This window comes from Syngnathus floridae, chromosome 3, assembly GCF_059516105.1.
Source record: "Syngnathus floridae isolate MCC-2025c chromosome 3, RoL_Sflo_1.0, whole genome shotgun sequence".
Lineage (NCBI taxonomy): Eukaryota > Metazoa > Chordata > Actinopteri > Syngnathiformes > Syngnathidae > Syngnathus > Syngnathus floridae.
Genome location: NC_142415.1, coordinates 10,707,270 through 10,730,120, shown reverse-complemented (window position 1 = coordinate 10,730,120; position 22,851 = coordinate 10,707,270). Strand labels below are relative to the sequence as shown.

The 22,851-nt window shown below is 38.9% G+C and overlaps 1 long non-coding RNA gene across 2 annotated transcripts in view; it reads left to right on the top strand.

Moving 5' to 3' along the window:
• LOC148400486 (uncharacterized) overlaps positions 1–22,851 on the top strand; it is a 205,558-nt gene extending 182,707 nt beyond the window's left edge. Inside the window, exons 5-6 of one of the 2 annotated variants that reach the window (XR_015857518.1) lie at positions 5,693–5,817; positions 22,226–22,851. This is a non-coding gene — a long non-coding RNA (uncharacterized LOC148400486). The remainder of the gene's footprint in view (positions 1–5,692; positions 5,818–22,225) is intronic. The other variant, XR_015857519.1, reaches the window with a different exon arrangement.

The following is a 22,851-nucleotide window of genomic DNA, read 5'->3' as shown; positions in this document are numbered from 1 at the left end:
TCGAAATAACTGTGCTATCTATCAAATTATGAACTACAAGTCTTTTGCAAATGCATTAAAAGCCGCTAATCCTAATTATCGGCCAGGACCACTCCCACAGCAGCACAGCCTCTCTTATTACCAACATCAGGTCGACTACGATACTCCAGGCTGGACCTTATTAGAGCTTTCAGTCTATGCAAACTTTGTGGTACTTTTACAAAAGCATTGAATTTGAAATATGTTCCTTTTTGTGTGTATATCTGGGTCACTTTAGACAATCCTCTAATATCAGAGTGGCATTGAGCAATTGTTATTGTCAAATGCCAAATGGAATGTAAGGGTTAAACAATCCTTTTCTATTTTCTACTTGCTTGACTGTTGGAATCATCAAATGGAAACTACTTTTTTTTCTACCCACCACCAACTGCGAATGGTTTCTTTTACACCTTCTGTTATGAGTGTTTTCTTTATGTTCACATAAAGGCCAACATGGTATTGGCATTTCATACAAATGTAACATTTGGTCTGGCACATTTGGTCTCGGTTCATCTCGCTCGAACTGAGGAGTACCATGGAACAGTTGCTCTGATGAAAAGCACAGGCTTTAATAATACGGTTTCTCGCTGGTCTCTTCCCGCGTGAGGGTGAGCAGCTGTGTTTCAGGATGTCGCCCTGCAGGTGCAAAGCCTGCACACACTATGAACAGGAAATTACACCTTACCTGAGCCAGCACTCACCTGTGCTCCATCTTGACTTAGAGCCCGCAGCACGGCAGGGATGGACTTCCTTTCTTCACCCTCTTTTCTCTTCTCATCTTTGACTTTCTTTATATCTTTACAGTTTTTAATCAATCTCTGCAGGTCTCTTCAGGCATGTTTTGTTTGAGTCAGCGTTTGTGTTTTGCATAAACAAACTCAGAAATACATGCCTCCTAGTGTTTGGATATGTGTGGTTTTCTATATTGCAATAACCTGGGAGCTGTGTGGAGTCTTTCCTTCGCTGCAGGAGGGAGCAAGCATGCCAGGATACAATTTCAAAACAAAAAAGAAACCAATTTAAATTTTTAGAGGTCATGAACAAAATAGAATTCAACGTGACAGCAGAAGATAATCCAAGACAATGGAAAAAAACATGTTGATGTTTTTATCCCATAAGAGGAAATTGCCTTTCACGTGTATAAATTTGCATGTGTATTAAACCAAACCAACCCCCCCCCCCCCACTCATTTTCTTTACAAAAATTCAGAGGTGTGTGAGGAGACTAATTCTAATGAATGAGGTTAACGTTTATGCAGAAAATCTCGCAAAACTGCTGGGTTTGTGGAAGACATTTTTTCACAGATAGTATGTATCAAATTGTGGTTGGGCTATCATTGAGTAATTTATAGCAAAGCAATGGCTAGCCTGTGAGCTAACATCAGGTCTCCAGTGCACTATCCATTTCACCACAGAAAGTGTGTCTGTGCCTTTAATCCGAGCAGTCATTCAATCAGATAAGCCCGTGTTCTCAATCACTCTGCCTTGCTCAAATGACATGCAAAGATTTCTTAATGATGCCAATGAAGGTCACAAAAGCTCCTGCCACCTGGATGTGTGACATCAATCATGGTGAAAAGTTCTATTGTCTCATTGCAAGAATGGCACCAAACAGAGAATAAGACCCCACATGCAAGACGAAGAGATTTCAGAATGATGAGGTGTTCAAACTGTACTCCCTCACTTGAATTTGGAGCGGTTCAGGGTTCAAGAGCATCTTAAGAGCATTCATGGAACAGACAACCTCAATTTCCATATATCTATTTTTCATCCACAATGCGATTCAAACAGTTGACCCGCTGGTCCAAAGCAAAGTCCGCTATGAACTGAGCCTCTGCCACCGCCAATTATTTCTGCAAAATTTGAGAACTTTTGCAACCTTGGAAAGTTTCCAAGTACAGCAACTGTACAGCTATACAGATGCAGATTAAAAAAATTATTTTTAATTTGTCGTTTGTGTTTGTGTGTGTGTGTGTGTGTGCGTGCGTGCGTGCGTGCGTGCATATATCTACACATTATATATATATACGTATATATATATATATATATATATATATATATATATTTTGGTTTTTTTATTTTCTTAATTTACTTGTTAATATTAATTTAAGATTTATTTGAGCTACCCCCTTTGTCCGGACTTTCTGTCCAGTGTGTATTTAACAAGTAAAGTACCATTCACATCTTAAGGCGACCAAGGATGAGCCATATCAGTGTGTCAGCAACCTTTCTCCGCTCTTTCCGTGATCAAAGTCTATACTCAGCACCACCCGCTGCTGCAGGTCCCAACCTCCTGTCCCTCTCACTCCGTGTCAAGGAGAACAAAGGCGAGCAGGAGAAGGACATACAGAGGAGAGAGGAGAAAGTCAGACCAGAGAGGGAGAGAAAAGCATGAGGCCTTGCTGCGGAGGTCATGTTTGATGAGTGCTCGAAATCTCCAATGGATAGACACAGAGAAAAGGTCGGCTCAACACAGCCAAAATAGAAACGGGGAGCTGGGAAGGATGCTTAAAGGGACTGGGGAGGATGAGGAGAAGCATTAGATAAAGTCAAAATGGGAAATAAGGAAAGGCAGCAAATAAGAGTGAGTAAAGTTAATCTAAGCTGATTTTTTAAAAAAGAAAAAAAATAATTAAGGAAAAACAGTTAATACCGTAAAAATATTCAAAACCAACCAAAACAGAATTGGGTGATACCTTACCTACTAACACATATTTACAGTATAAATGCTATTCCTACACCCCGATATTCATTTCCCTATATTTAGTAATAGTCACATCTATCTCATCTGTACATAAAAGAATAGAATATTCACAATATTCTAGTCTACAATACTTCTTGTGTAACAATACCATATTAAACAATTATGTATTTGTTAACTGTCAAACTTTACATAATAGAATTACTTGTGTTTTAGAAACATTATGAGCCAATTTTTTACAACGTATATTACTTCAAACATACTTGTATAACATACTATAATGCTTAACACATAACACAAAATTATGATGACAATTTCCTTTGCATGCATATCGTAGTACCTTCAGTCTCCACTCTTTCTGTCTACTGCAATTTTTCCTCTACATTTCTTCCCTAATTTCTCTTCAAATCCTGTATCACTGTCTCGAAGAGATAATCGTTTTCCAAGGTCAAAGGGTTTAAGGGAAGACCGTCACAAAAACAATGAAGGGAGGAAAATGAAATAATTTTGGAAATTGGCCTCTACTCTAATCAGACACATTGTCTCAGGTCTTAAAACAAATAAACACTTCAAAATAAAATACACACTCACCATCATGCCTAACTCAAAACTGTTGAGATTTGTTGTTTAAAATATGAATCGCATTTCTCGCCTTTTGTGGCTCGAGCCATTAAATATTAATTGCAAGTTAAATATACACGCCATAATCAAATTCATTAGCTTACAACACGGGAACCCATCTGTGTGTTCCAACATGCAAATATAATGGTTTCATAAGTTAGGTGCACACGTTGATTTGCATACAAATACGTAATGCGGCTCTCCAACAAAGTGCCTGCGTAATTGAATTAGCTCCGACAGTCTCAGTGGGAAAGTGCTGCCGAAGCAAAATGGTTCCAGCGTTGCAGTGCCCTGCAGGACGAGTAAACACAGTCATAATCAGAGGGGCTTACATCATCATGTTTCCTCTGAAGTCATTTGGGAAGAAACAATCAGGGCTTGGCTTCTCTCTCGTTCAATGTCCCACAGCCGTTGTCACATTTTTTTCTTGTACCTTGGCTGCAAAAACACTCATCTTTTTTCAACACTATTTCCCCCACCTCAGCCCAAATCTCACACGTGCTACTACGCATATCAGTTCTTTTTTAGATTATAAACTCCCAAAAAACAAAAGTGCAACTTCTCTACTCAACTTTTTATTTGTATTGCTGAACTACAAGTCATGCACAGTTGACTTTCTGCTTTAAGTGCAGATATTAAATAAAATAAATTGTATCTGCTAATGATCGCCTGTCCATATACTGCACTCACTGTACACACAGCTCTGAAAGTGCAGCTCAGAAATTCATAACGCGTCGTATCGCTCCAGTCCTCCCTTCAGATCAGCAATCTCCACCCACTGGACCCGCAACCCTTTCCTCCACCAGAACAAGCCTCTCTCACCTCGGGCACCGCTCTCACCTCGCTCACTCAGCCCATTCACACTTGGCCTGTGAAATCACACTCTCTTCACAGGGGCTCTCATCGTGCTCTGTTATCACTCCCTTTTCTGATCCCTCCATCCATCCCTCTGAATTTTAATTGGCCGAGCAATTGTACGAGCTCTACTTTTTTTTGCCTGAAGTAACAGATGGATCACTGCTACTATTCTATTTTCATTAACCCAATATGTCACATCTCACCACCGTTGTGTATTTCCATCTTAACTGCCAAACTCTGTCCATTGACCAACTGTTGCGACAATACTCTACAACGTAATCCATTTGAGGCTTTTTTGTTGTTTATACTACACCGGAGGCACAGATGGATGAAAAAGTATGGCTTCACAACGCGTTGTAATGATTAAATAATAATTTAGGACAAATGACGTGAACTTACGATATAGCCAAAAGGGCCACTAACTTCAAATGCCGCACTTAGAGAACAAGTAGCACTCATGAATATTTTTTAGGCAAAACTTAAGAAACACTCCTGGAACGGATTAATCAGCCTCCAACACAATTCTTACTGCAGTGGATTCAGTGTAGTGCCGTGTCCGCCGAGGGGTTTGGCCATGTGGCTTTCTGCTTTACAGTGCACAGTTGTGCTGTGCTATGCTGTGAAGGATAATGATCCATGGCTGTGTAAGCCATTAGTGAGTAAGTGGTTCTGTTGGATCCCTGCATCCTGCTGTCACTTTGATAAATATACAACACTCAGATGATATCAAATGAGACGACTTTCTGCTGCAGAATAACTGTAGGTGTCATTGAGTTCTCTTCTTTAGCATGTTCTTAAGAAGATATTTTCACATCCTGATTATTTATTGTGAAAAGCCATGACATTTAGGGCTGCAGCTCTTAAATATTTCCAATTATTTGGTATATTTATTAAGTGAATTGTCTGTTTGACGCCTGTATTCATAGTAAAGATTTTTTTTTTTAAATGATCAGAATACCCCGATTATTTAATAAAAATGTCTGTAGGTTATTTGAATAGCAAAATTTTTATTTGCTGCAACCCTTGTTGAATGTCTGTATGTGTAGCATGTTGTTGTTTCACAGGGCCCCCAAGAAAGGGTTAGGGTTAAGGTCATGCTTTGCAAAAATGTCAGAGAGAGAACTCTGCATGTGTGTTTGTTTCTTGTTGTGTTCAGTTCACACTTGACTCCTTTCAAAAGCTGATTTGTGCGGGTCACCTCAGCAAACCTCCACAGACATTTGAAGAAGACTTGCCGCATCGTTTCTAAGTCGGATACTTTTCACCTCATTTCACACCAGTGTGAGGCTTATGAAAAGGCCCCATTCACGCTCCACTGAGTTGCACATTTTTTAAAAAGAATAAATTAAAATGCACTCCAAAATCTTCTCCTGATGCCAGGGGAATAGTTGACAATAACTTAGTTGACCGTACGCTGGCCTGGCCTCTTTGACAGCGTTTCTTTGAAAGTGCATTCATTGCAAAGCAAACATATTGATTCATTCTTTGTTTTTAGCCAGGGTGCCTCTGCCCCAGATGCAGATTCAAAGGTGCAATTCTCACACGGGGTGAAGATGCGGCAGCTTTTTGTCTGCGTGAAAGATTGGAGTAAAAGAGTTCCTTTGGAGGTCTCTATCCACGGTAAATTGGGCTTTATATTTTTCCTCTACTCGTTTGCAAATGAATTATATTCAGCAGCCATAGCATGAGTTTCCAGGGGTCCTGGACACATGCCTAATTGTATTTTCCATTTTCTCTTCTTCAGTTCTTTTTTCTTTTGTGTGTGGTTTTGTATGTCAGTTAGATGTTTATGTTGATCAAGTATATCCCGTTGTCTGTTCACCTTAACTGAACATATGCCTTGTCTGCTGGATACACCTTCATACTTAGGTCCTACTACAAGGCCAAATTTGAATGTGTTAACAAAAAAAAAAATCCATGGCACAACAACAAGGCACTCTAAAGCAGTCAGGACACTGCAAAGCCACATGCTGGCCATTAAGTAGGACTTAACAAAATATTTCCCCCTGCCTGTTTTTTTCTTTTCTCTTTGTAATCTCCTTGGGAGAGTAGATGTGCGTGAAGTCTCCAGGTTCTGTTTTAGGTTTCCTTCATTCCGTCAAGTCTCTTTTTCTTTCCGACTTATACCTTTTGCAGTTTGCTCTAGATTGACCTTTTGTAGCGTTTTTTGTGTGTGTGTGTGTGTCAATGTTCCACAGTCTTGTGTGTTCCCTTTGGTTTAAAAAAAAAATATTGAATTGCTCACTTGTGTCTTTCTGCTTTGGGATCCACAAATTGGTATTTAGTCATCATAACAGTCTGCACCTTTTCAGCAATTATCTTCAAACAGATAACATATTTAGAAACAAGTTATTCTACAGGGTCCCCACATCTTATCTGTTTAGGACGTTGCTGTTTCATGATAAAAATGAAGACAACGTTGTACATTCGCAGCATGGGAAAAAGTGTAAAGTGTGTACTTTTATCTGTGTGTGCTTGTTTCTGGGCAAATTTGAAAAAGTCACTCTTCCTCAACAGAAAGTACTCCAAAGAAACAAACTGGAAGTAGTTCAATTGTGCCAGTAGGTTAATCTTCAGTCCAGCTTGGGAACGCACTAACCAGCTCTCTTGTTGGATATCTAAACCCAGTCCTCTCAAGAAAAGCTTGTCTGGCATCAAGACTTTGGCTCTCATATTTGTGATGCCACTGCTGTGGCCAAGGGACCATTCTGAGAGAGTGTAGATACCAGTCCCGGTTTCAGAACTCAGCCAAAACTCTTGTTTTGTCTTTGTGTGATTGAGCAAGAGAGCAGGAAAACAGGCATCTTATTATTTGACTAATCACGGGATTAGGAAAAGAAGCTTTGGCAAATCGACTCGTTTTCGCTAATCAGCTTCAGTGTATTCGGCGAATATGATCGCGCACTGCTGTTTCCTTTATGCATCAGTGAACACATACTGATAAAGAGCAAGTCTTGGTATTTGATTGTGGTGTAATGATTATGATGTGTGGAGCACCAACAGAGATTCAAATAGCGTATCAGCCGATCAGTCAACACGGTGGTGAACGTCTGACCCGAAAATCAGAATGAGCATTTCTGTCATTTGAAATGCTTTGATCATGATTCATTTTTCAGCCAATTATGGAATCCCTTTGTAGTGTTTGTGACCACAGAGGACAGTGTGACAGATTTTTTGGGGGGGAAATTTGTTCAGATCATTGCTGCCTGCTTTCTTATGATCCTTTTTTGTTGTACTATGTTTGTATTTGTCTGTATATTTTTGTTATCGTGGCACTGTTGTTTTCCGAGAATCTGTCTGTGCGTAATCACTTTTGCAACAGACGATAGATCCTAAACCAAACAGATATATTTCTCCCAAATATTCTATCATTGTCACTCATGTGCTACATTTCAGAGGAACAAATTCTAGCCTCAGAGATCTAACATCCGAGATGTCATTTAGACATGTTTCACATGACACCACTTAAATGTGAGCTCTTAATTCTTCCAGTTCGGCTGATAAATTCATTTCTTTCTTCTATTTCTTCTTCATCTTGTGTTATTGCCCCCTTGTCTGAATAATACTGAATAACATTACAAATAAGTGATGAAGAACATGTATCCTATGAAAAATAGCATGCTTTTCGAGCATTTGGCTCCTTGTGCATGGAGTATGATCAAGTGGTGTCTTTCTAAACAAGACATGACTTTTCTCCGAAGCATTTTCAATATTCTCATCTCTTAATATATACTTCAGTTTCGACATCCTCCAATGCAGAATGAAGGGCTACTTCTAAAAGAAGAGCAGCTGCTCCACACTTGCTCCCGTATTAGATAGTTTATTACCATAGGTGAATGCAATTATATATGTATTTTTTTTTTAAAAAAGAGAGGGAAAGCCTTTTCTTTAGAAACATTCTTAAAATGGGATTATAAACAAGATTTAGGAACACAGCCTGCCCAAGAGATGCTTTAAATCTCAGTATGAGCACCTACAAAACAACAACATAAACAGGACATTTTTATAAAACATAAACTCGAAACACACAGGTGATTGAGTCCCAGAATCTCCTACAGCTCACCATGCCAACGGCTCTGGGATTTGGAAGTGTGCTCAAGCCAGTGGCAGTGATAGGAATACAGCCCCTAAAAGCAGAGACTTGTGATACGGCACACTCGGCACTCAGCTGGCCTGCACAAGCACACTCTCCATTTTAATCAGCTCGACGGCATCCCAGAACCGCAGCTCGTTGAAGTGCACACAAAGCCAATTCAGCCAACTCACATCCTCGCATTACTTTTGCCAAACATAGCATGTTCCCTCCATTTGTTACATTCAAAGCTGTATTGTCTTTACGTCTTCTGCCAGTTCCCCCTCATTCAATAATGATTAAACATTTATGTGCTAATTGAAATAACCATGTGGTCAATAGCGGGCACCAGGGCCCCGCTCCTCCAGTCAGGGTGGTCACCACATGACTTTTCTTGAACGTCAAAAAGAAAAAAAACAATCAATAGTTTAAGTTGAATAATATCAATGTTTATATGAGGAGATAAGTTGTATGATTAATCATGAGTAAAATTGTTTTATTTATCTCTGTGTCGCTCTTCGGCTCACAGATATGCACATCTTTACCTACTCCTGCTAAAATGTCATCATGCATGGTGGCCCCTCTTCATAGATAGGACCAAGGTGGGGTGCTGAATTTAATCACTCCAAGCTGGGTTAAGCCACTGTAACATTATGCACATTACAAATGTTTAATTCAATGATTCTTCCATGTATGATTAGTAATCAGGTCATAGACCACACATTTTGGGTGAGAAGGCCGGAATCAAAATGGTTTAGTTCCATTCCAAACTTATTCAACTCTGTGTTCTTGTGCACAGGAACAGAAAAGCACCTTACCAAAATATTCCTACAAATTTAGAATAATGTAATTGTCTGGATATGTCGGCAGACAGGAATCAGGCTAGGAATTACTTTTACCTGTAGGGGGAAAAAGAATGATGAGGTTGCAAATGGCTGTCATGCTGTCATTGTTCATTGTTCAAACTGTTGGTCTGGTCCAGTGAAACATTAAAAGACTCACTTGTGCAATGGCAGCAGCTCTGACATGAACTGTCACAAGCAACAACACAGAAAAAGAAAAGTGCAGTGCTATATGTTGTGTATTATGACAGGGGACATTCACGCATGACAGATTTCCCTTGTGAACATGAGCTATTCATAGTGGGCACAGATAAACACTTGAGGTGACCTTTGAGAAAAGAAATCCCATTTACTTGGACGATGACACAATACCCGAAACACTAAACAAAACAAAACTAAAAAAAAAAAAAAACATTTTTGGACTGAAAGAATCAGTAGTTACTCTCTGGTTTGTGTCCATTGATTTGACACATTTCACATTTTGAGCGCATTATCAGAGGCTTTTGGACAATTGACTGACAAAATTGATCACAGAAAAAACAATGTTATTATCAAAGTGTGGTACTCTGGAATGCAAAAGAATTACTGCTCAAGTATAGTTCAGCTGTATTAAACTTGATTAAATTAGTATTAAATTAGTATTACATTTGATTCACTATTTATTCTTTAAGAACTGTTTTCATTTTAAACATTTATGTCATTTATTTATTAGTTTATTTACTTGTGTTTATTTATGCAAAGGTTTTTTTCTCCATTTGGCAGTGCCAAACAGTGGATACTAAGATTTTATAAAGATTTTTTTTTTTGTTTGTTTTTAAGAAAGCTAATTAAATCTAAGGAATTAAGTGTGTGGGTCTGTGCACGCTAAGGAGGGTGCCATAAATTTTTACTGATAGTCTCCTTGGCTACTTAAGAGGAGAAACCAAATCTCTGCTTTTGAGACTTATAGAACATTTTAACCCAGGACAGGAGGTTCTCTGTTGTGTGCTGTGTGTGTGTGCTGTGTGTGCTGTGTGTGTGTGTGTGTGTGCGTGCGTGCGTGCGTGCGTGCGTGCGTGCGTGCGTGCGTGCGTGCGTGCGTGCGTGCGTGTGTCAAGTATGACAAGCTGTCAGTGGTTAACCTGTGATTTAGTCAAAGAGCAGTTCCAGCAGCATGCTGAAACGTCCCTGCTGGAATTGGAGATATTTTTTAAAAAAATGAAATGGTTTAAAAAAAAAAAATGTGTTTAAAAAAAAATATTCGTATCAGGTTCTATCCCAGGTAGCCAACAGCGTAGCTTCCTGAAAACAAAGCAAACAATTTGGCCTTCAGAGAGAATGCAAGCCGCCTTTAAGTAAAAATCATTCATTTAGTATAGCCTACCATCAACCTACAATTTTTTTTGTAGATTCCCATCAATCATGGTGGTGGCTTTGAAATCTAGTGGAATTGAGATATTTTTATAATTTATGCATTCAATTTAAATGGTTTTCATCCTTATGCTGCAAAGTCTAATTTTAAATATTCTTGATGTCAAACTAGGGGTCACTGAGGAACCCGCCCTCGACCATAACCCAGCACCAGTCACATCGCTGCCCCTGTTGTTGGCTGGTGGAGGGAGACCTGATTATCGGTCGTAAAACAAATGATCAATACTGTAGTCTGAGAAGGTTGTGGCCAAGCATTGCATCCCAAATTTGTGTTCAAACAGTCAGGGGAAATGAGTGAAATCATTAAAAAAATATGACTAAGGTTATTTCAAATTTCTCCAGTTTGATATCTCCTAATTAAAAATGTTTGTCTCTCTTCAACAGCCCCTGTGTTTATCTCTCCTCAGAACACCTCTGCTGGGTAACACTGTGTTTGTGGGAAAATGAGGAGGAAGGGTGGTCGGAGAAAAAAATGATAGGAAATGCAAGGCAAGGAGAAGCGAGAGAACATAAGAGGATAATTAGAGGACCCAGATGGTACTCCCTGACTAATAGTCCAAATTATAAGTAATGGGCAAGGCTTGTGGATCAGCGAAAGAGCAATGAAGTCTTACCACAAATGGTAAGGTTTGTGTGACCATGGAGACCCAAAAGCTGCTGATTGGAGGGGGATTACATATAACAACCATCAGCCCACCATCTTTAACCAATCATGTGTCAGGGGGTCAATGAAGCGAATCAATGGATTCAAGATGAAATCATACGAACACATGCACCTAACTAAAGTTGTTAAAACATTTAGTATTTGGGTGAAATATTAAATCGATGACACGCATGCTTGTGTCTTCAATATTACATGTTCTTTTGTAGTCATTATTTCACTCAGCACAGCATGGCTGGCTTGACTTTGCTGTTCCTGAAAGCTCTGCTCATGATTGGTTTTGACTCAATATGCCATGCATTATTGAAAGGGTTGTATTCATGCAATCATAAGTTCCCTGTGCGAAGCTACACTTGAGTCAAGCTTACAGAAGGCACAGCCAGATGCGACACGATAACATAAGTTATGTCATTTTCAGAGTGCTCCAAAGTAAACACGAAACTAAAATGTGCATGCCGGAGCCTATCCCACCAGCCTTAGGCCGGATAAACAACCATTCACACTCACAATCACACCCACGAACAAATTTGGAGTGGTCAGTCAGCCTACCATGCATGTTTTTGGGAATGTGGGTGGAAACCGGAGTACCCGGAGGAAGCTCAAACAGGCACGGGGAGAACATGCAAACTGTACACAAAGCTGGTGTGTGTGTGACCCCACGGAACAAGTTATTTAGGAAACAATCTTTTGCAGAGGTGTACTTATTATTATTTTATAGATAAAAGTTACGTTTTATAGTATTGAGGAGAGTTTGGGTGGGATGTGAAATATTTCTTCTTCCTGGGGACAAATAACAGAAAATAATTGAGAAGCACCAATGTAAAGAGACGAGCTCTGCATGCCCCGTAGACATAGGTGTCAGATTTATTCCTTTTTTGATCATCTTTTACACAAGCGTTCATTTGTGTGTGTGGATTGAATGTGGCAGATGCAGTTCTTGCGAGGAGTCATTTGTCCCTCTGACAGTAGAGATTGATAACAAGCCTGTGGTGCAGATCCCTTATGGGAAATGCGTATCCATGACCAGTTTGTCGTGTAGGCTAATTGCCTGGTGTGTGATAAAGTTTTGGTTGGCTGAGTTTTAATGATGATGAAATAATCTTTGCTCTGGTAAGCCCCCAATAATGCTGATTTTGCAGACCTGTGCTAACTGACTTGAGGGACGGACCACCGCTGTTTACAATAGAGGGCTGTGCGATTGGTTTGATTTGGGGTCAGCATGCTGGCTATGTCATGGCCAAGTTTAATGAGGCACTTTCTCATTAATTGTAATAACTTTCTGTCAGCGCTGGTTTTGTAATGATGCAATTTGCTATAATCGACACTTGCACTTGAGGGAAAGCAGACTGGTTTTCCACATGAGCAATTTAGATCGTGAAGGGAGAGCATCTTTGGCTAGCTGGGAGGTAGTTCATCAAGCTTGCGAAGGTAGTAAAATTTCATTCCAACAATCCTATTTTATAAAATGAATGGGACACTGTTGACATTAAAAGCAAATTTTGGCTGTTGTTTGTACATGACTTGTTTATCGTGCATTCTAAGGAGTAGTTGATGTCGCGTCAAAAGGCATTGCGTTCTCAGATGGTACACTTGTAAACAGAGTACAATTTTTTTGAGCCAGGCAGAAGGCAGTCTTGTAATCTCTGTAGGCTATAACTAGTTGTTATGAAGGTTTCATTTATAAATTTATTTTACGGTAATTGAAAAGTACCTCAACTTTATGGGGTATATCGAGCAACAATAACTCCAAACTCATGTTTTTTTTTTCCATCATTTTAATTCAAGTCAGTAATAGTCATTTGTGTTCTGCCTCCAGAATATATCCTGACATCTACAGATTACAATTTTTTAAATAAATGTATTCATAATCCCATGACACAGTGTCACAGCAGGCAGATCAGTGTGGAATAAATATCCTCTTTAGCAATATAAGGCCAAACTCTCCTATACAGCTTGACTAAAGGGGAAAGTCTTGTAAGGTTTGTAATACTTTTTCTACTCAGAATTTATATGTCGTCAATAAACCCAAATAGGTCCTTAAAGTGTGATTAAAATCTCAAAATTATATAGATATGTATATAGTAACTGTATTCAGTTTGAGTATTATTTTATATCTTTAACTACTTCATGTTTAACCGAGTTATTTGTCATAGTATTAAATAAACACAACTTATATTTTAACGATAACCGTGCGTGTGGTTTTCAAGCTTAAGCATCACCGCTTGCTGCAAATCGAGGTCGAGTGGCCTGTTCCGAACACCTTATGTGAAGCCGACACACATGAAAAGCAGGTAAATGTTAGGTGTGATGACTGTCAGATGGTACATTTTATTCATCTTTATTCTACCTTTTTCCTCCACGCTTTGCTGTCACTGAGACGCCCTCGTGGTTGTCTGTCCCCACCGATAATGTCAGGGCCTGCGGGATGAGGAACACAGTGGGATCTTCTTCCTTGCACACCTTTGCCTCTTCAATTCTCTCCTCATCTTCACTGCACCTTGTTTCTTTGATCTACACCTTTCTTTTGGTAAGCTCTCTTCGTCCGACTTTCCTCTATCACTCTCTGCCACATATATTGTGGAGATGGAAATCACTAAGCTCTCAATTATATGGCAATGCTAAAGGTCACGGTCATAATCCTCCTATATTATTCATTATATGATTATGTCAGTGGACCAGATTTGCTTTTTCCCTTCTATTCCGTTGTCTGTTTGAGGCACACAAAAAAAAAAAAAGACGTTCCTTTTGAAATCATTACGATTGGATTTCTACTGCATGTGCAAGGACTCTTTCTATTTTTTGACTGTGAAGTAATTCAATATTTACAATTACAATACTGGACACTTAAAGCAATAATAAAATGACATCGGGGCCAAAAATAAAAACTGAATGGTGTCACTTGAACCATGTTCAAGCCTCATTTGTGAAGACCCGTGCATTTTGTAAAGTTGATCTCACTACCACCACTATCTTGAAATTTTACTTGCAAATCAAAGCAATTAACTCAAAGCAGCAGTGTATAGAGATAATCAACATACTTAAAACGTCAAAAGGAAACCAAATTGGGTGAAATCGCTATCCCATTTTTTATTCGTAATATTTTCTAAGTAAAAGCAAACACAACTTCCCGGGGTTGCCACAGCAAATCACTCGCAAAATGTTGCTTTTGGCTCAGTTTTCACATGAGATGTTATTCCTGATGCAACACACCATTTTCTGTGAGTGGGCTGCCCGCCCTGACTGTTAAGATGCCACCAACATTTTCAAAGAATAGAACAATTGACTTCCACTTCACTGCACAAAAATTGTGACCAGTTTCAACTCTTCAGCCCACCCACATCTGATCTTCTGACCAATATGCCCTGCATTTTTATAATGTTGCATACTATGTTGTGAAATAACGTCCATTACAGTACGATGTCGAATTAGCTCACGGATAACCCTTGCATAGCAGCTGTTATAAGTTCACCTATGCACAACACTGTGGATAGTTTCCCTTTTGTTTCATTTTCCTTTGATACAAAATGTGTGTATCACAATATTTGTCAGGACCTCCAGCTATTGCTCAGCATGTTCTTCAGGTGCCAAAATAACAGCTTGGAGTGCACCTGTCCAAATGCAAAGCAGGGATACCTGGAGATAGAAACACATTGGATGGAAATGACTTGTTACCGTCTACTAAAGACGTTTCTGACTTTCTTTCACATTTCCGCCCTTTCCATCCTCCATTTGAAGTCATCTGAAGGTCATTCTCCTTAATCTCAAGTGACACAATCGTTATTGGCTTTTTCTTTGCCCGTCTAATGAATATGGATACACATAGATAGATTCAAGCTTGTGTACGTAGGCACACATGCACACAAAACACACACTTGTGTTGACCCCCCCTCCATTTCTATCTGTTGACACCACCTGTCGTCCAAGTGGATGCATCGTGTCATTGCTATTACCCTCGTGACTTGCAGGCCACCAAAGCAAGAAAATGTGTTCTCAGCGATACTTCCTCCTTTGAAATGTTTTATTGGAGTAATAGCATTCTCAGTCAAATGGTCCTGATAGCTTTAATTTCACACATGTGTGAGCACAATGGAAATGAGTGTGGTGGCACGCACCACTGGGGAATATGAAATGTATCAGTTTTTCTCATTTCCAACAGGGCAGAGCCTTGAGAGCATTAGATCACTCTTATCCTCCAGTGAGTCACCAGGGTCATCAACATTTGAAACTTTAAGACAAACTGTAATCTTAATATAAACTTAACATAATGTATGTTTGCATGCTTTGGGGGTAATGACAAATGAGTACAAAATGTTTTAAAGAAGAGATAAGAAGAGATGGTTTGCATAATTTTTACAATTTAGAACAGTTCCATCCATCCATGCATCTATCCATGGATGCACCCGTCAGTCCGTCCATCTGTTTGTCTGTCCGTCCATCCGTTCGTCCATCCATCCATCCATCCATCCATCCATCCATCCATCCATCCATCCATCCATCCATCCATCCATCCATCCATCCATCCATCCATCCATGCATAATTTACAATAAATAATTACTGGCCATAAAATCCTGAATAAAATCCAATTCTGATTTTAACACTTCACCAAAATGATGTGATGAGTTGCGGTTTGAATCATAGTCAAACTCCATCACATTCATAAACAATGCAAAGTTGCTCTGGGAAATGTGACATTAATTATTCATCTATCAGTTACAGTATATTGTGTTATTACTACAGGGTCCCTGTACTTCAAATTGTGTGATCAGCTCCTCTCTGTTGTGGAAAGCAAATGTGAAAATGAAAATAATATTTTGCTCTCAAAGGGCACCATTGATTGTCACGCCGTAGCAGCAGGTAGCCTCCGACAGTAAAATTAAAACACAGCAGCACTTTATTTCCCTCCGTGCGCAGCTCTCTCTTTTCACAGTGAGTCATGCTGGTGCTTCCTAATGAGGTTTGGCTGTTTGGAAACCTCCCATTTACAGTACAAATTATAGCCAGCTAAAATTAAACCTCTGCCTCGTCAGGCCCATTTTCAAGACATTCAGGGTGATGAATAATTGAGTCTGCTGCTAACGCCATGACATCTGTTATTTATGACTCAAAATGAGGGCCCTAATAGCGTTCCATTACGGACCAATTGATGTCTCACACAAAAGCACACAAAACTCCACCTGTGTCTTTGGAAGAGCACTGTATTCCAATGTGTTCCAAATAAAGTAAATAAACCCACAATAGTCAACATGGTGGCACAAAAGCGACCAGCTTTGTATGTGTAAAATGGGCCTGACCTCAGCTGTGTGAAATGGGCTATACAGTAGAATACATCAATGTTTTAGATGGATGAGTTCTCTTTATGGAGGCTAAAAATGATGTAGTCGCTTCCTTTGTCTGCATGTCCTCATACATGTCATTCTTGCTTGACTGGTTACAATCAAGTACTCAGTTAAACTCCTGAAGATCCAACAAAGAGATTTCTAGCAAGTTTTTTCCCCCTAAATATTTACATAATATTATGGGGAGACAACTACAGCCATCATCGCAGACTTGGTTAACTTGACAGAGTGCTTTGCCATTATAAATCCGTGGAAAAGAAAATCATACATTTTGTGATGTTTCATATTTTGATGATTTTACTAGATGAAAAACTTTTCCATCATTTATCTTATGCAGAGAACATTTGTTTTCACTGATTCCGCAACCTAATTTTAAAGTGAGAGATGATCTGGCTCACACACTTTTCTGCTGTTTTGCACTTTAATGTCTGATTATATACTTGAGATTACTTTGCTGAATGTGGCTTTCATTAGCAGAGGAAGGAGGGTCAGGGGAAAAAAGATCTGTTGGAGGGACTAATGAAGCTTTAAAGATAGTTTGAATTAAATATAATGAAAACTCTTGTGAAAAATTGCACTAAGGTGTTTTTGTATATATATTCACACACACACACACATATAGAGGGTGTGAGTTCGATTCCACCTCCAGCCCTCCCTGTGTGGAGTTTGCATGTTCTCCCCGTGCGTGCTAGGGTTGTTTTCTGGGCACTCCAGTTTCCTCCCACATCCCAAAAACATGCATGATTCAGCTCTCCAAATGGCCCGTAGGTGTGAGTGTGAGTGCAGATGGTTGTTCGTCTCTGTGTGCCCTGCGATTGGCTGGCAACCAGTTCAGGGTGTTCCCCGCCTACTGCCGGATGATTGCTGGGATAGGCCCCAGCACGCCCGTGACCCCCATGGCGAGAAGCGGTACAGAAAATGGATGGGATGGATAGATAATGTTGGGATTTCACCTTGACTTTCATCTTGTAATTCAAATCATTATTTCTTTTATTTCTTTGCCTCTGTAAAACACTATGGATTCGTGTAGTGTATGAACGATGCTAGAAAAATTGCTTTTCCTGATTGAAGAAACAAGTCAGAGTTATGCAAATCTATCATAGACAAAACAAATTGCCTTCGCCTCAACTTTGGATGATCACATTCAGTGGACGGAACAGACAGAACAATACATGTGGGATCTCCAACATTTATTGATGCCTTTAGCTGGCAGCAATATGATCGCCACTCAACCATATCTGGCCACTTATAGCACTTGATGCTGTTTTTGCAGGATTTTTTTTTTCAGTTATTAGGTCATTTGGAGCCGTGTTATAACTTTCAAGGCCACTTCTATCTTTGGTGGCATTTACCTCCCTGCTACGTATGAAGGGGGTCTCGCACAGCCATTCAAGCTAGGACTGGCTCTGGTTATCGTGCATCATATTTCATATTGTTTATATTTAGAACATTATAGGCGCAGTTCAATTTGAAATTACATTGTCCTACTTGAGGCTACAAGATGATTGAAATCCGTCAGTCACTTGTTTCAAAAAGTGCAAAAATATTTTCCTTTGGTGAATAAATGAATTATAACCTCAATAATCTGATTGTAGAACGGCAATTCCCTTTTGGGAGTAGCTTTGGGGTTGCAGATTTTTTTTCCATTGGACATCTTCACTGGTGTACATTCTTCATTTTGAAAAAGCAGGCTGACAATTTGGAGCAGCTGGCAGGTTGTTTGCAATTCACAGGAGGTTAACTTACCAACACAAACACAGGTGACTTTAAGAATTTATAAATCCAACCTTTGTGTTTTGTCACAAATTGTTCTAGCCACAAAAAGCAACTTAAGTATTAAATAGAAATGAAAATTGTACTCAACTATACAACTTTAAAATCGAAAAGGCTTGGGAGTCATAATGACTAGGTATTGGGGAACTGGCCAGGAATCAAACGACAGCAATAATTATTTGACTACCATGCAATGAAATTCTAACTCGTGTACTCATTAACACACAGTTCAATTGTGCCCGTCTTAGTTCAGTTGTGCACATCTTACCTTGAGCTGTCAGCCTTATGAAACAAATATTCTTTAAATAAGGATTCTTTGAATAGCTTTTTAAATTCCAAGTATTTTATTCAGAACTGTGTCGACATACCGTCTCTATCAGAGCCTTCAGCTTTGAATTCTCTCTGACTATACAATGGTCATGATTCTTTCTGGTCATTCTCAGCGTGGGCTATTGAAATGGAAGGAAGGTAGAGACGATAAAAGTGCATCTAAGTATTTTTTATACAGCTTATCCTCAGAAGTCTCAAGGGTGAGCTGGAGTCTCCCTCAGCTGACGTTTGGGCTAGAGCAGTTTCCAAAGTGTAGAACACCACACACTCTCTCTAATGATTTGCGAAAGAAAATGTTAAATAACGCCCCCCATGCCATATTGAAAAGATGAAATATAATCAAATATTTTAAAATGAAGCTTCTTGACATAAGTTCTGTATACTGTATGTATATTCTGAACTTTATTTTAAAATATGGTCCAGTGGATTTTTATACAGTTTAAGCACTGTACAATATGTTAGCATTCAATCTCTAAGAATGATTTGTATTTAAATTTTAAGTGGAATTTCAGAATTGAAGGTTAGGATCAGGCTCAAAAAACGAAACAAAATAAACACTGATAAGATGTAACTCAGTCGAATTCCGATTGTGCAAGCTTTTAATTGTTAAACTTAAAAATGGAAAATATCACAAAAACATAATGTACACATTTAGGGACATATACAAAGCCATCTCTAGTTAAAATTTGATGGTGGCCAGGGTAATTATATTTGCTTTCGAACAAAGAGTCAAAAGTGAAGCTCCTCCAACACTGCCGCTCTCATGGAGAACATCACATACGGACATACAGTTCCAACAGTAAATCAATAAAGCCATCCTGTGATGATCAACAGCACCTACAAAGCACATTTTTCTGCTTGATTGGCTATTTTTGTTGCTATGTTCACACAGATCTCGTCCTTTCAACATGTCAAGCACCGTTAAGATGACTGATGTAGGAGTATCATGTTGAGAACCTCATCTCAGGAGACATAAAAGCTGTCCAATGTATTGAACTGGGTAATTTGTTCCTGTCCTGTGGAGAGACGTGGCATAGTTGAATGTGGTTCAATTCAGTTTGTATTTTTGGACTTGCAATGCAGAGATGAAAATAATTATTGAATTTTCTAAGCAGTGGCTGCAATTCACAGCCTGGCGCTCTGTGTTATTGCTATCTAATACATTATGATTTCACAGTGCTGTCTATAATAGCTCCCTTTTCTTTCCTTCATTTCATATCAGCTCAGTGACTATATTTTACAGTTTCTCAGTTTCAACATCCACTTGCAACAAGTATTTTTCCCCTGGCCACAGAGTCTGATGGCTTGTGTCAAGTCTGATACAATTATAATTGGCTTTATGGCTGAGTAGCCATATTTTTGATAGAGGCCTGGCAAACACAATACATCTTCAACTGAATCAAATTCACAGTCCCTCAGTCTACAAAATATATACAGTTGTTTTTTTCTAAGTGATGCGCGTCAAGAAAGAATGCGGTAGCTCAAAGGAAAAAAATACTCATGCTGATCATATGCCTACTGTCCAGCCCACCCCTCACAAGCTCAAAATCTGATCTGCTATGGCACATTTACGTAAGCAACAGGCATTTGAAATTTGATGAATATCTAAAGATGGGTAATGTAAAATCAAATTAGGTGAGAAAACAGTACTATTTTTTTTTTTTACCTGAGCACAAAAACAGCAAGTACGTGAAGTTTTACAAGGATAGGCTACTAAAATAAAAGCAGAGTTCACTTTACTGTACTATTGAAACCAATTTTGCATGGGGAAAAAAGGACCATTGAGTGATTCTGACAGTGCTTTGTTTTCTAGCATAGCAGGCCATTACTATTGGAAGTTATTCTGTCCTACTTTGTGGATAGCTAGTACCTAATACATTGTTTTTATTTTTTTTATTTACAATCCCATCCATTATTTTGCGATTCTAACAAGACACATATTGCTCCTTTTATCAAGACCTAAATGTGGGAATGTGGGTACACCTTAATACTTACTTTAGGCTATTTTATCACTTACGTACTTTTGTTTGACAATGACAAAAGTAAAGCATTGCTTGTTGAAAGAAGTCAAGACTCCTGCTTCCAGGTTATCCTTTAAGACAAGATGACAGACATGGGTTTTAAATAGCAGTTAAAACAACTAAGACTGATAAGGAATATGTGTGCGTGTGTATGTGAGTATGGCTGCAGACAGAAAGACAAAGAAGGGGAGTGTAATGGGGTATCCTAGGGCAAGTCTCAGTTGTTCCCCCTCATCAAACACGCTGGTAGTGCTTTAGCCCCGTAATGGCTACGGTGTTGGCCTGAGCCACTGCACGCTCTCAGCTTGCCTCATTGCTCATTCTTACAGGCCTGGTCCAGCCACATTCTGTAATGGTGATAAGAAGCAGGGAAGATGCACAACCTGAAATGACAAGAGGCTGATGTGAGGGCCTGATTAGGATTTTTTTTTTAAATGCAGGACCCGGAGAAAGCTGGAAGAAGAGGAGCAGAGGTGACTGGCAAGGGCGGGAAGGGTTTATGAGGTGATAATGGAAGGAGGCACAATCTAATCACAGAAACAAATGGCCCTCTAAGGGCAATTCGTTCTTACCAAAGTACTGTACAAGTGTCCAGTTGTGATCTTATCTGTGTTGTGTTGATGACTAGAGAGCACTTTGGTGTAGAGCAGTCAAATTTTCATCAGTGGCAGAAACCATTCATTAAAGACAGTATCTTTAATGCACATGCAGAAGACATAAAACTCGTTGAGTTCATATACACACATAACAGTGTGCTTAAGTGCTCAAATCTTTTGGGGGTGTTCTCCAAGCGTCTGTTGAAAGAAACGTTTTTTCTAAAATCCCACCATTAATGTATTTCCTATTCTCTGCTGCCCCCTCGTGTTAAGAAGATACAATCTGTTGTTCTCTAGCAGTGTTTGCTCAAACTTTGAGCCAAATAATTTTATCAATAAATAAATAAAATGACAGACTAGTACACTATCAAATGGTTAACCATGAATACATGGGATAAGGTGTGCACACTTATGCAACCGCATTATATCATAGGTTATTTCTACTTCATCACTAAAATATGTATTCCTTTTTCATTTGAGTTGTATATGTCGTTGGGCACATCAGTGATGAAAAATGTTAAGGTGTGTAGACTTTCTATATCCAGGTTATTTACATGTGGCAGAAGGTTTAGATTTAATATTATGGTTTGGGTTGTGGAAATATACTATAAGTAGTAAATTTACTCACTCTCTGTGCTGAAAAGGATTGTATTTATGTCTTGAGTAACAAAATGATGTTGAATGCAGTTCTGTCATTTTATATGCAGTATTTAGAAGTCCCTGAGAAATTGCCTTCTCATCTCATTCATATCACTGTCAAGGAAAATGACCTAACCAAGCTTGTCGTTTTCAGGATCTCAGTTCCACTAATGACGAGGTGTCATAAAAATAAATGTAAGGGATTTTACTCCCACTGTGGCGTTCTATATATTTGGCGTTAAAGTTTAATGCCGTTACCTTTGAATTCCATACTCCTAAATCTCTGTAGACTTCACCTCACAAAGAACAATGACAGTATCCTTTTTTTTTTTTTTTTTTTTTAACAGGTTGGGAAGAGTCTCTTTTAATTCTACAATTCATTGACCAGTTCCCTTTATTTGGAACCGCCATCCCGTCTGGCTTCATTGTCTCTTTTGCTCAGATAAGAAGTCTTCCTTTAACATTTACAAGGACCATTAAAGTCAAGGTCTTTTACGCTGCTATTGCTTTACCTTACAGAGTCACTCTTTCACAGCTGAATGCTCATACAAACTCAAAATGTAATGAGTCCCATCGTGATCCTTTCATTGCGTCTCTGATTAGGAACATTTTATGTGATGGTTCAGATCAATGATCAGCCAAGGAACAAAAACATACCCACAATTTTTTGAGGGGGGGGGGGGAATATTGACATACATATATATATACACATACAAATTTAGTTTCTTTGGTGGCAATCTAATTTCCCCTGGTTGTTGTTTGAAATCTTATGATTGATTTATTCTATGTGTTCATTATATCCGAGTCCTTACATTCTTAAGATTAAAGATAAAATTATTTTACTGGTCATTAGATTATGAACACCTTGCACATTAACAAGTGTTTGGAGTTAGATTATGTGTGTGCTAAATGAACATGAATTTAATTGCAATTGTATTATCTTTAAATTAAAGTACAATATTGAGCAGTACTA